Source organism: Alligator mississippiensis, chromosome 2 (assembly GCF_030867095.1).
Source record: "Alligator mississippiensis isolate rAllMis1 chromosome 2, rAllMis1, whole genome shotgun sequence".
NCBI classification, from domain to species: domain Eukaryota; kingdom Metazoa; phylum Chordata; order Crocodylia; family Alligatoridae; genus Alligator; species Alligator mississippiensis.
This window is the reverse complement of record NC_081825.1, coordinates 252,700,574-252,713,146: the sequence shown is the minus strand read 5'-3', so window position 1 is coordinate 252,713,146 and position 12,573 is coordinate 252,700,574.

The window sequence follows — 12,573 nt, the reverse complement described above, 5'->3', positions numbered from 1 at the left end:
TTGTCCAACCTATCCAGGTCTGCTTGCAGCTGTTCCCTGCCCTCCGGCGTGTCCACTTCTCCCCATAGCTTTGTGTTATCCGCAAACTTGGACAGAGTACACTTCACTCCCTCGTCCAAGTTGCTGATGAAGACATTAAAGAGTATCGGTCCAAGGACTGAGCCCTGTGGGACCCCGCTGCCCACACCCTTCCAGGTCGAAACCGACCCATCCACCACAACTCTCTGGGTGCGACCCTCTAGCCAATTTGCAACCCACTGGACTGCCACCCTCAGGACACAGGCAGATCCAGGAATGGGTTCTGGAAGTGGGAGGGAAAAAGGTAGGGGGGCAGATTGGGTCCCCATGACCTGGGGCTTCCTTCCCAGGGTAGGGGCAGTAGCTCCCCCAAAAGCTCCTTCTCTTACTGCTTCCAAATTCCAGCCACCCCAGGAAGCATAACCAACATGCCCCATCCCCCCACCATCCCAATCCTAAATTCCAATTTATTAAAACACAAGACCTTCTTTAATTTACTTCCCCTTCACTTCTTTTAACTTTTTTTCTTTTTACTTCTTTTTATTTTATCCTTTAGTGGCTTACTTCATTTTAATACCCTTCCCCAGACCCATTTCATTTCCACCTCCTATTGCATTACTTGCCTCCTTCCTATTAACTCTCCACCTTCCAACTTCATGTTCCCTCCTCACCCCCAGCTCATCTACCATAGGTCCCCCTCATCAAACTACAGCAGGGATAGAAGTCTGACTTCAATCACAAGCCCTGTAGCGGCAGCTTACAGCTGTAGCTCCTAGTCAGGCCCCTGCTTGATACCCTCTAGCAGCAAGTCACAGCTGTGTAGGTGGGGGACAGCCAGAGAAGGTTTTTAGTCTTAAGTTGTGACTGCTCCAAACTTGAGCTAGCACTAGCCCTGATCAACATTTGAGCAGCTCAAAAATGCAGTGTGTAAGAAGTCCCTTACACTTACTTTATGGTCCCTTTAAAAACCCAGAGTGGGGTAGAGGAATCCCATGGTAAATGAGGATCTAGTTTCAGATCTAAATTCTCCATTTTGAAAATTTTGGTCAAAATGAAAGAAATCAAGAATAGGATATTTGATACAGTTTGGAGGTTTTTTGGGTGGTGGGGGTTGAATAAAATATTTGTCAGAAAAGGATCATCCCCAAAATATTATAGAATTCAGAATGAATTTCCAAAATAGGTTTGTCTGACCCCACTCCCCCACCAAGTTAAATTAATAACATGGATGGGAAAGACGTCCCTTTAACCTTCAGGTACAGTAGTGAGGGCAGTAACTCAGGGTATTGAAGACCTTGACTCAATTCCTTCCTCTGCTTGATGGAAGTTTAACACACTTCTCCGTAGCATGCCGTAACTGTCATGCTACAGGGTATTCTGGAATGGGCTGTACTAAGCCATTTCCTACTAAAGCTGTTCCACTTTGCATGGAATTATTAAGTATTCATGGATGGAGTGATTAGAACCATGGTGTTCCACCTCCCAGGAAACTTTTAATCAGTGAGCTAAAAAAACATTTTAACTGACTTTGCTTCAGTGAATATTCAAGTATTCCATGAAAAGTGAAACTACTTCAAGACTGATAACATTCCTTGAATGCTATAGCTTCATGGTCACAGCATTCCTTTGGGAAGTGGTTGCTGTAGGTTCAAGTTTCCTCAAGAGGTTGAGTAAATGAAATGTGCGTTAAATCCCCTGGGCTACTGGGCAAGAAGGAACACCCCTGCTGCCACTGCTGGTCATTCCTTATTTTGGTGATAAAAAATAAAACACGTTTGAATTTAAAAAAAGTTTGAGTTTTCAGCCTGGTATCCAAATAAGGCACAAAATATCAATTATTTGTATAAACCTACCCATAAGCTGTGGTAGTCCCTCTTTAATTCTAACCACCTGAACATCTACTGACTTTGTTTTGCATGCATGTATCCAATAAGTTGTAGTTCAAGATAAATTAATTTGTTTTCAATTAAAAATAGACTTTTAATCTAATATTTTATTGTTCTATTGGCTTCAACATACTAAATGTGATAGAACTGGAAGTTTTTCAGATTTGACTACATAATTTTTCTGTTACTTTACTTTGACCAATTGTGGCAGGCTTATGATCACTGTGTTGGTGGCATTGAGCTCTGCCTATTTGACTTTGCCATGCCAGGGTCTACTTTCCTGCCATGACTTGTTATTATCTGAAGTGTTACCCAGAGGTATAGTCCAGTGGTATCCCTTGGGTAACACTATTGGCACTTTTTCTGTGGGGCTCCTCCTCCCCTATAGCCTATCCCTTTCTGCTCAGGTAGTACAAATTTGGCCTTGGTGATATCCTGGCACAATGAGGGTGTTGTGCCACTCCTGTGTTAAGGCCTGGCCTATTGCTTGCCAGCAGGGATATGACGATAGCTTTGAAAGGTAACAGTATGATAACTAGAACATACTTTAAAGCAAACAGTTGGAATGATGCAATGGGCAGGGCAATGATGGCCACTGAGCCCGGTGATTTGTCTCAGCGCCTGGGATGTCTCAAAACAAGGTAACCTGGTTCTCATGCAGTTCCGTTGTGAGGGCCTCCGGGTTGGAACCAAACTTTGGGCTGGCTAGTGCCTGGCCACGTACCAAAGTGTCCCTTGGATCATTCCTCCACATCCCCACAACACCCATGCTCGAATAATTCCCCGCTGGTGAACTTTGGCTCTGTGGTCTCTCAGGCAGGGTGAGTGGTTTAAAGGGGGCTCATGTGGAGTCTTTTTCCCTTTGGACACTGGTAGGATTCATTGTATGGCCCTCTTCCAACCCCAACTGACCTGGACATCCCTGCAGGTGTTGTTGCAGCTGGGTGTGTGTGTGAAGTCAGGTCTGAGTTCCCTGGGCTGTCAACCGCTGCTCCCACACTACCACTAGGACCACTTCTTCCCCATGCTGGGCAGGTTGTGGCGTCATCAGGTTTTCTGTCCTGTGGAAGGGCCCTGGTTCCGGAACAGTTGGTGAGCAGACACTCAGACCCTCCTTGGCTGCTGCAACAGCCAGCTGGGCAAGCACTGCTCCACCAGGCAAAATCCCTTGGTGGGATCACCCCATCTTCTATTTGTTTGTGGGGGAAGCCTCCACTTCCACTGCTGGTGCTCCCTTTCTTTCCTCCCCATCCGCGGTGGTTTGGCTCCCAGGCTTCTTTTATGCCTGGAGCTTTTAGGTGCCTGACCAACTGGCGGGGCTTCTTCTGAATGTCTGGTGCTGGCTGACTCATCAGCAGACTGGCCACCTGGATGCTGGTGCTGAGGTAAGTGGGGTGTAAGCCTGTCACACTGATACATGCACTTAACAGCACTAATGTTTCTAATGATTTTTACTCATATTGTTAGTTGGTGCAATATGCTAACAATGAATTACAGTCATGGTCTACTATACTGTAGCAACTTTCCTCCTAAAACCCAAGAGATTTCATCTATTGAATAGGAACCTCTGTTTCATTTGGTCATTTTATCAATAAAATAAAGGGAAATTATTAATTTACAAAACATGTTCATATTCAATAATTCCGATTCATTGTTTTAATTTATTAATGGTAATTTACAGATATATAAATCTGTAGCACACTATTCCTGTTGTGGCCAGTTCACCCCAAAAAGGCAATGAAAGCATTGAGCAAACTCATGCCATTTAGCATGGCACCCATCATTCAGGGTATCCGTAACAGATTGGAGGTGCTACAGATGATAATCGTTTATGCTGTTGCATGGTGTAATACAGATAATCAAAGCTTTCACATACGTATGCAGACATCACATGCTGTAATTATATTTCTTAGACTAAATGATATGGTATATACTTCTTGCACCAAAATAAACTTGTGATAGGTATGTTATAGAGGAAATGTCTATTTTAATTTATTCTACATTATTCTATTGTATTCACTCAATTTTAATATATTCTTTCCACTAGAATAGCATGAGATATGAGATCATCAGATATAAGAATGAGAAAGAATATTCCTTTTGGTTCATATATAAAGATGGTGAAGCATAAGACCATGAAACTGTTAATAAAATAATAATCTCTTACAATAAATTTACAAACTTTTTAAAGTGATATTGGCTAGGGAATAGGTGGAAGCCTCATCACTTGATACTTAGGGTGTCTATACATGTACTCCGGAGTGGAGGGGGTGGTGCTTTAATTAGAGAGGCTCTCATGAGCCACTCTAATTAAAGTGCCCACAGAGTCATGTGTATTCAGTGTCCTGCACTTCAAAATGGCAGCAGGGGCACTTTAACTAAAGCTTGTTCGACATGCCTTAGTTAAAGCATTCCCGCCATGATTTTGAAATGCAGAGATGCTGAATACATGTTATATGGAGGCTGCTGGAGCATTCTATAGCATGCTGCAGCAGACTTGATTAATTGAGTCTGTTCTGATGTGTGCTAATTAGCATGCATTGGAGCAAACATCTGTCGTGTATAGGTACCCTTGATGTTTAAATTAGGCTAGAATAAAGCCTACAAAATGTGATATAGGGAATTATATAGGGAATATGATATCTTGCATGGCCAGAGGCACAGGCTAAATGATATAAGTGTTTCCCATCTCTAACTCTCAGATTTCTGAGACCCAGTTTGTGAGTTAACATAACATTATTTTAAGCCAGCTACTGACATTTCAAAATGGAATTCAATTTGAATGTTTTCTTATTGTTATGGAAAACCATTCATCATCTCCTGAGATGCCCTGTAGCAACAATGCACCCCACAAGATCTGGCAACACCAACACCAGAAGCAGTGGTCTGTACAGAATATTGGGAACAGACCATACAGAAAGATTGGATTGGAGACATGATGAAGAAGAAGCTATGGAAAAACCCCACCAGGTTTGAACTCTTATTAAGGTTACATGCTGTACAAACAAATTGTGATGACGGAAGTCTCGAGACCGGTGTCACCCATTGTCTAGGTAGCCCCTCCCCTCGTCCCGCCTGTCACAACTTTGCTGTTATGTGTGAAGTATGACAGGGTTTCAGTGGAGTTCTTATCAGAGGGGTTCCCCGATGCGGGTGTACTCACGGTTGCCGCTTCTGTTGTTCCACGGGGCTCCGCCACCCCTACACCCTGTCCACTTGCCAACTGATCACGTGCTGGTGGGATGGTGGCCTGCGGTGCATGGCAGGCTTGCTTGCCGCTGGTTTTCTCCAATTGCAGGGACCCAGGCCTAACGGTATTACTTGGCCAGCCTGTTGTCTACTCCCGCTGGCTCCTCCGCTAGCCCTGGCGGTCCTTCTTCCCTCCCCTGCTGTGCCTTTAGAAATAATATTCCGCCTGGGCGGGGAGATTTCTCGGACGGATGTCCTGGACCCAGTGACCCCTAGGGACTGCTCCACCTGTCCCTGGCTCTGCTTCCTTTAGGGGCCCTGCTAATCTGCGCAGGGTGCCTTGCTGCTCCCCCTGCTTCCTTCCCCCTGCCTCAGGTAGAGGCTTCGAGCCTCTTCCTGCCTCTGGCAGAGGCTCCAAACTTTGACTCAGCTTTGGCGTGGGTCTGGCGCAGCCTTGCTGGTGCCTTTCCCAAGAGGGAGCTGCAGCACACCGGATGTGCTGCCCGCCTTCTCTCTCTGTCTTGCTCCCTCTCCTCCCGTGGGTGTCGTCGGGGCTTTTAAACTCTCCCGCGGCGGCTGTGTTGGCCGCTGCAATTGGCCCGGCTGTTTCCCTCACCGGGGCCAGCTGTAATTGCGGCTGCAGCTGCTGCCACGGTCTCGGCTCTGATGCCGCCGTCTCTCCCGGAGGTAAGTAACCCTGCCTGGGGCTCTGTCTTGGGGTTGTGTCTGCCCCGCAATCCTTCCTGACTTCAGTCAGTGCCTGTGATGGCGGCATGCCACCGTCACACAAATATAAAGACAATCCCTGATCTCAAGTGCTTATAATTTAAAATTGCCTTGTGAGAAAATGGGCAAAATGTGGTAGGAATTGGGTGTGAAACAGGGCTCCAATCTCTGCAGCCATATATGTAAACTGGAGAAGTGGCTGAATATGAGTGTGTATGGAGGAAGGTATCTGATTGTGAAATAGCACATTCCTGTGGAACAAAGGAACACATGATTTCTTGGGTCTGAAGCATATTCCTTTTCAGATCTACGCCTGCATAGAGTAGCTCCAGACCTCACTTACTCAGAGCTGAATCTAAAGAACAATGTATAGTAGTTGCAATACTATGTAGTGGAGTCAGTGCCTGTTGGTAGTAATTCAACATGATCTCCAGAAAGACACCAAGATCCAGGTCTACAATGCAGTCATCATATCCACTCTCCTCTATGAATGTGAAATGTGGGTGACCTATTGTTGTCATCTCAAGAGCCTGGAAAGCTATCAGCAAAAATGCCTTTGGAAAATCCTCCACAACAAATGGGAAGACCGCTGCACAAATGCCAGCATCCTTGCCGAAGCCAATGTTCATAGCACTGAGTTGGTGATCCTCAAGCACCAACTTTGCTGGACTGGACATTGTGTGTGGATATCTGACTCTTGACTCCCAAAACAAGTGCTCTCCTCTAAGCTTATTAACAGCCTGATATCTCACAGTCACCAGAGGAAATGAGACAAGGACACCCTGAAGGCATACTTCAAGAAAATGGATGGCGATATCAAGAGCTGGGGGAAACTGGCTGCTGAATGACTCCAATGGCACTGCAACCTTAACCAGACAGCTGCCCATTTCAAGGTAAAGCATCTCCCCCTTCCAGCAGAGAAGAGACAGTGGAGGAAGGAAAAGGAGAGAAATCCTGGCTTATGGCCTATGTTCCCTGGTGGAAAGATCTGCAACTTCTGTAGGCAGGTCTGAGGCTCAAAGATTGAAACCTCAAGACCCATCAAGACCCATCAGTGAGCCATGGTAGAGATCCTCCTAGAATGGAGAGATTGCTGCTAGTGGTAGCAATATATTGGTGCCCTGATGCTGTATTGCTCCTGTAGCAGAATTGTACCCCAGGGCCGCTATAGTGCCCCCTAGTGGATGCCTTGTTCCTGCCTGGCTCCTGCTTTCCAGTCTCCCGGGTCTCACCCTGCTTCCTTCCCTGCCATACCTTGGTGTTCAAGATAATGAGTGGAGGCTGCCCTCAGAGGCTTCTGAGACCAGTGTGTTTTTATTTCTCTCTCTCTCCCTCATCTAAATCTTGTGTTCTAATTCTCCCCCTTTGGCTCACAGTCTCTTGGCCTTGGTCCTTCTGACCCCACTGGCCCAAATTGCCTTAGGGTCTACATTTGTGGCCTGCTTTGTCCCTACAACCATGCCCATGCCTCACAGATATTACTCTGCCCACAATTTAGTTCTTTTGTAGGGGCCTCAGCCCTTTTGGCTTTATTCCCACTTTTCTCTGGCTTCCATCCCTGTCCCACTGATTCAGACCCAGCTCTCTCAGTCTTGCCTTATCTGAATCTCTGTTTTCCAGGCCCTTCAGCCCTAACTTGCGCTTTGTCCCAGCCCCCCTCATGTAGTTAAAGAGAATTCCCAGGGTGAGGCTGCTCTTGGTTCAGCTCAGCCCCTAGCATCCTTGATCCAGGGTGAGGCTCCTCTGGTGTCAACTCAGTCCCACTGACGTCCCTGACCCAGGCAAGACTGCTCTCAGTTTGGGCTAAGCCCCCTTGCATCCCTGACCCAGGGCAAGGATGCTCTCAGTTCAGTTCAGCTCATCTTTAAAGTGTTTGACCTTCTGGCCTGGGCAGCCCACTGGGTCAAAGGCCCTGGAAGGACTCTACATTTGTTGCCCCTGTGACACCCATGTGGCCTCCTGTCTACCTCTATCAGCCACATCTGGTTGTCCAGTACAAAGCTTAAATCACAACATAAATACAAGCCACTGCTTCCCAACTAAAAACCTACCCAGCTCTGAGTTGTTGCCTCACTATAAGCCATCAGCTCCCCTTTGCTCTCTTTTGGCAGCTCCAGGGAGCAGCTCAGGTGCTTGGCAGTCTGTCTAGTGCAGGCATCTCATTCAGGAGCTCCTCACTCTGCAGAATGCAGGGCTCTGGCTCAGGCCCTGAGTTTATATGCCTGGAAGCCATGCCCCTTTTAAACCTTCCCTAGCCCCACACAGGGTTTTTCCCCTCTTAATTAAGAGCCATCATGCAGTCCTGCAGCTGCAGCCCCACACAGCTGGCTTAGCCTACTGTGTCTCCTTCCATTACTCTGGAGTAACAGGGTTTGGGTCCCCTGTTACAGCTCCTCAGTAGATGTTGCTGTTATTGAGAGTGTCATATGAATGAATGGTATGGAAAATGTGCACAGGGGAAATGTTGCTTCTCATACCAGGTACTGTAACGACGGAACAAGAATCACAGTTCACTTGTCAATGAAATCCAATCTGTAAACCTGGGTTGATCTATTATGTTGTATAAGTACAGACCGCTCAAATAAAGAACTATGTTTGCAGTCACCCACCCTAGTTTCTCCTGTGTGAATACTGGGGGAAGGGGCTCAGTCTTTGAACAAAAGAATATGAAGAGAGTGCGAATGTGTCAAGGTGAAGGATAATAGTACGAATACTACTAGTGCTTTTTATCCATAGCTCTCAATGCAAAGATGGGTCAGTGACATTGATCCCATTTCACAGATCATCAGGAAAGAGAGGTGGAGATTAACAAAATATAAAAGTTACAATGATTAGTGGGGCATGTGGAAAAGAAAAGGAGGGACCAGGAAAAAACTCAAACCAGATCTGAAAAGACAAAGAATTCTCTTTAACTACATGAATCATAGTATCATAGTACTTAGGGTCAGAAGGGACCTAAACAGATTATCAGGTCCAATCCCCTGCCCTAAGCAGGAATGGGTGGCGGGGTCATATCACTCCAGCCAAATATCTGTCCAGCCTCCTTTTGAAGACCCCCAAGGTAGGAGTACCACCTCCCTTGGGAGTCCATTCCAGAGCCTGGCAGCCCTAACTGTAAAGTAATGTCTCCTGATGTCCAGCCTGAGCCTTTCTAACAATTTGTGGCCGTTACTCCTAGTAACCCCGGGTGGTACCTGGGGGAACAGAGCCTCCCCCAATTCCTGCTGGTTCTCCCCTGGTGAGTTTGTAAATGGCCACCAGATCTCCTCTCAGCCTTCTCTTGTGGAGGCTGAATAGATTCAGGCCCTTCAGCCTCTCTTCGTAGGGCCTGACACACTGCCCCTTGACCATGTGAGTGGCCTTCCTCTGGACCCTCTCAATGCTAGCCACATCCCTCTTGAAGTGCAGCGCCCAGAACTGGACTCAGTACTCCAATTGTGGCCTGAGCAATGCTACATAGAGGGGAAGGATTACCTCCCTGGACCTGCTTGTGATGCATCTATGGATGCACAACGAGGTGTGGTTAGCCTTACTGACCAATTCCTCACATTGGCGGCTCATGTTCATCCTGGAGTCAACAATGACTTCAAGATCCCTTTCTGCCACCGTGTTGACAAGAAGGGTGTTCCCCAGCCTATAGGTGTGTTGCTGGTTCTTTCTCCCTAGATGCAGCACCTTGCACTTGTCTGTGTTGAATTCCATCCTATTATCATCTGCCCACCTCTGTAACCTGTCTATATCTAGCTGGATTCTGTCCCTCCCCTTCAGCATGCCCACCTTGCCCCACATCTTGGTGTCATCAGTGAATTTGGACAGCGTGCTTTCCATACCCACATTCAGATTGTTGATAAAGATGTTGAACAGTACAGGCCCCAGGATCGAACCCTGGGGGACTCCCCTACCCACATCCCTCCAGGTCGGAAATGACCCATCCACTACCACTCTCTGGGTGCGTCCATCTAGCCAATTTGCCACCCATCTGACTGCATACGCATCAGTGCTGCAGTCACCAAGTTTTTTAAAGAGAATGTGGTGGGACACTGTGTCAAAGGCCTTCTTAAAGTCTAGGAAGATGACATCCATCTCAACACCCCCATTCAGGGACTTCGTGACCTGATCATAAAAAGAAACCAGGTTAGTCAGGCAGGATCTGCCCTCAACAAACCCATGTTGGTTGCCCCTGATCATTACCTCCCCTGCTGGGCCCTTGCAGATGTGCTCCTTGATAATTTTCTCAAAGGTCTTCCCAAGGACCGAGGTAATGCTGACTGGCCTATAATTTCCTTGGTCTTCCTTCCTCTCCTTTTTGTAAATGGGGACCACATTGGCCCTTTTCCAATCCTCTGGTATCTGGCCAGTGCCCCACGAGCACTCATAGAGCTCTTTGATGAATTCTTTGCCTTCTTTGCCTACATGAATGTTTCTTTCTTTTGTAAAAGTAATTGCATTTTTCCCACCTGAGATCAGTTTGTTAGCATAAATGACTTCCTAATGCCTGACAATATTAATATAATTTCACCCTCTAAAAATGCTTTACTTATGTATTTCAGAGAACAATGTTTCTATGCATTGATAAATTCCTATCAAATTTGCTTTCACTCTGAGTACCTTAGTTCAAAGATGCCAGTAAAACAAGGTCTGTTATCTTGTTTTATTTTAGCTCCTGACCAATAGGAAACTGCTGTCACTTGGAAGTTATAAAGCAGGTTAGGAATATGGCTGTTAATGATATTTTAGCTACTTTCTAACGCAGTCTCCATAAATGTATCTGTTCACAGGCAACAGAGTATTAAATCCTGGTCCCACTGAAATCAGGAGAAACGTCAATGAGACAGGAGTTCTCATTAAAGGTCCTGCCCAAGAGACAAAGGACTATAGTTTCTCCGCCGTAAGGTTTACAGTTTGAATGGCTAGCCAAGACAACACAAAGTACCCTGGATAGCCAAATGAACACTATTACAGTGCTGCAGGGTAGGGTTTTTTAAATCAAAGATTATGTGATAGCACATGTAAGTTACTTGGGTTGATCATCAGTGAACTTGGCAGTAGCACAAAATGAATGAAGAGAAGATATCAGTACCCAACTACTGTCTGCTAAACAAGGAATTTGCATCAGTAATCTGAATCAGCCTTGAGAGGACCTTTTGGTTTGCACAAGTTAAACATACTCATTAATGACAGTTTTCATCCAACTATGGAAACAGAAACTAGTACAAACAGTAGGGGGTGTTTATGCAAAATCGTGACAGCTGTTGGGAAGGAACAGGATATTTTAATTAGGAAACTTTTAGCTTTCAGCAATTTGTGTGGGTTTATATGCAAGAGCAGAGCACTTAGCATTAAGAGAAAAAATTATCTTAGGAGATCAAACAAAAGTTCCTTTATTTGCAGCTAAAGTTTGGATCCTTTCACAAAAACAAATCCTTTATATTTTAGGGTAAAGATTACAATAAAAATTGCTGGTGTTAGAAAAACTGGCTGGATAACACTGAATTATCTTATTATTAAGTATATAAGGGGTGTACATCAGAATCTGGGAAAACCTTTGTTCACCAGAGTGCCCCAAGAAAAAACAAGAACCTATGGTCATAAACTCCTCCAAGACCATTTTAGGATGGACATAAGGAAAAATTTCTTTACTGTCCAAGCCCCCAAGGCCTGGAATAGACTCCCTCCAGAAGTGGGGCAGGCACCTACTCTGGACTAATTCAAGAAACGTTTGGATGCTTATCTTGCTGGGATCCTTTGGCCCCAGCTGACTTCCTGCCCCTGGGGCAGGGGGTGGACTTGATGATCTTCAAGGTCCCTTCTAGCCCTAATGTCTATGAAAATCTGAAAGCAACAACTGAGAGATGCGGCTCAGGATGAGCTAAGTCACTGATAGCATTAGCCATCATGTAGAAATCTATCATGCCATATTAATTATGCGTTGTGTTGATGTTTAGAAATGACCTTAGGGTATGGACAAATGATTTAAAAAGGGGTGAGGAGTTGCTGCTCAGAAGCATGTAGTAGCTGTTATGATCCAACTGTTATATCTGCACAACCCTATAGCAGTGCAAGGTAGCTAAATTGTCTTGACTTTGACCCTGAATAAATCAGAGTTAAAGTTGGACCAGTTCTGCTATTCTTGTATCACCACAAAATCATGCTGACATAACAGATGTATTGTAAAACCTTATGACAGACATCATGTGATATCACTAAGACTGTTACTTAATGGGAGCATTTACACAAAATGCTTTAACATGCAGCAGACTAATTTGTTGCACAGTAAAGCATTACCCTCTACACATGCGCAGCAATCAGGGTGCAGTAAACTAATGTATTGCACTGGTGCATAGTCCCAGTATTCACTACCACTACTATTCATAGTCCAAGCATGTATTCACTACCACTGTTCCCTCTAAGCTGTGTGGTGTGCGTGGCCATGCAGGTGTGCCTGGCAGTGCAGCATGACTGCATCTGCACAGCCGTGCATGCCATGCAGCTTAGTCGGGATGCTATTCACTGCACTGCTAATTTGCATCACAGTGAGTTTTTTTGACACTGGGGATCCCGGTATAAAAAAACCCCACCACTGAAAAAAGCAGCACAGCATGGCATGGCATGCGCAGCAGCAGCATATGCTGCCAAAAAGTGAGTTTGGCTGACCGTAGCCACACTTTGACTGCCTGCCAGGCTCCACGCACCCAGATTGCTGCTACTGCTGCCCTGGGAGGCCCCCAGGATCCTATCTAAGGCATCCCTACCC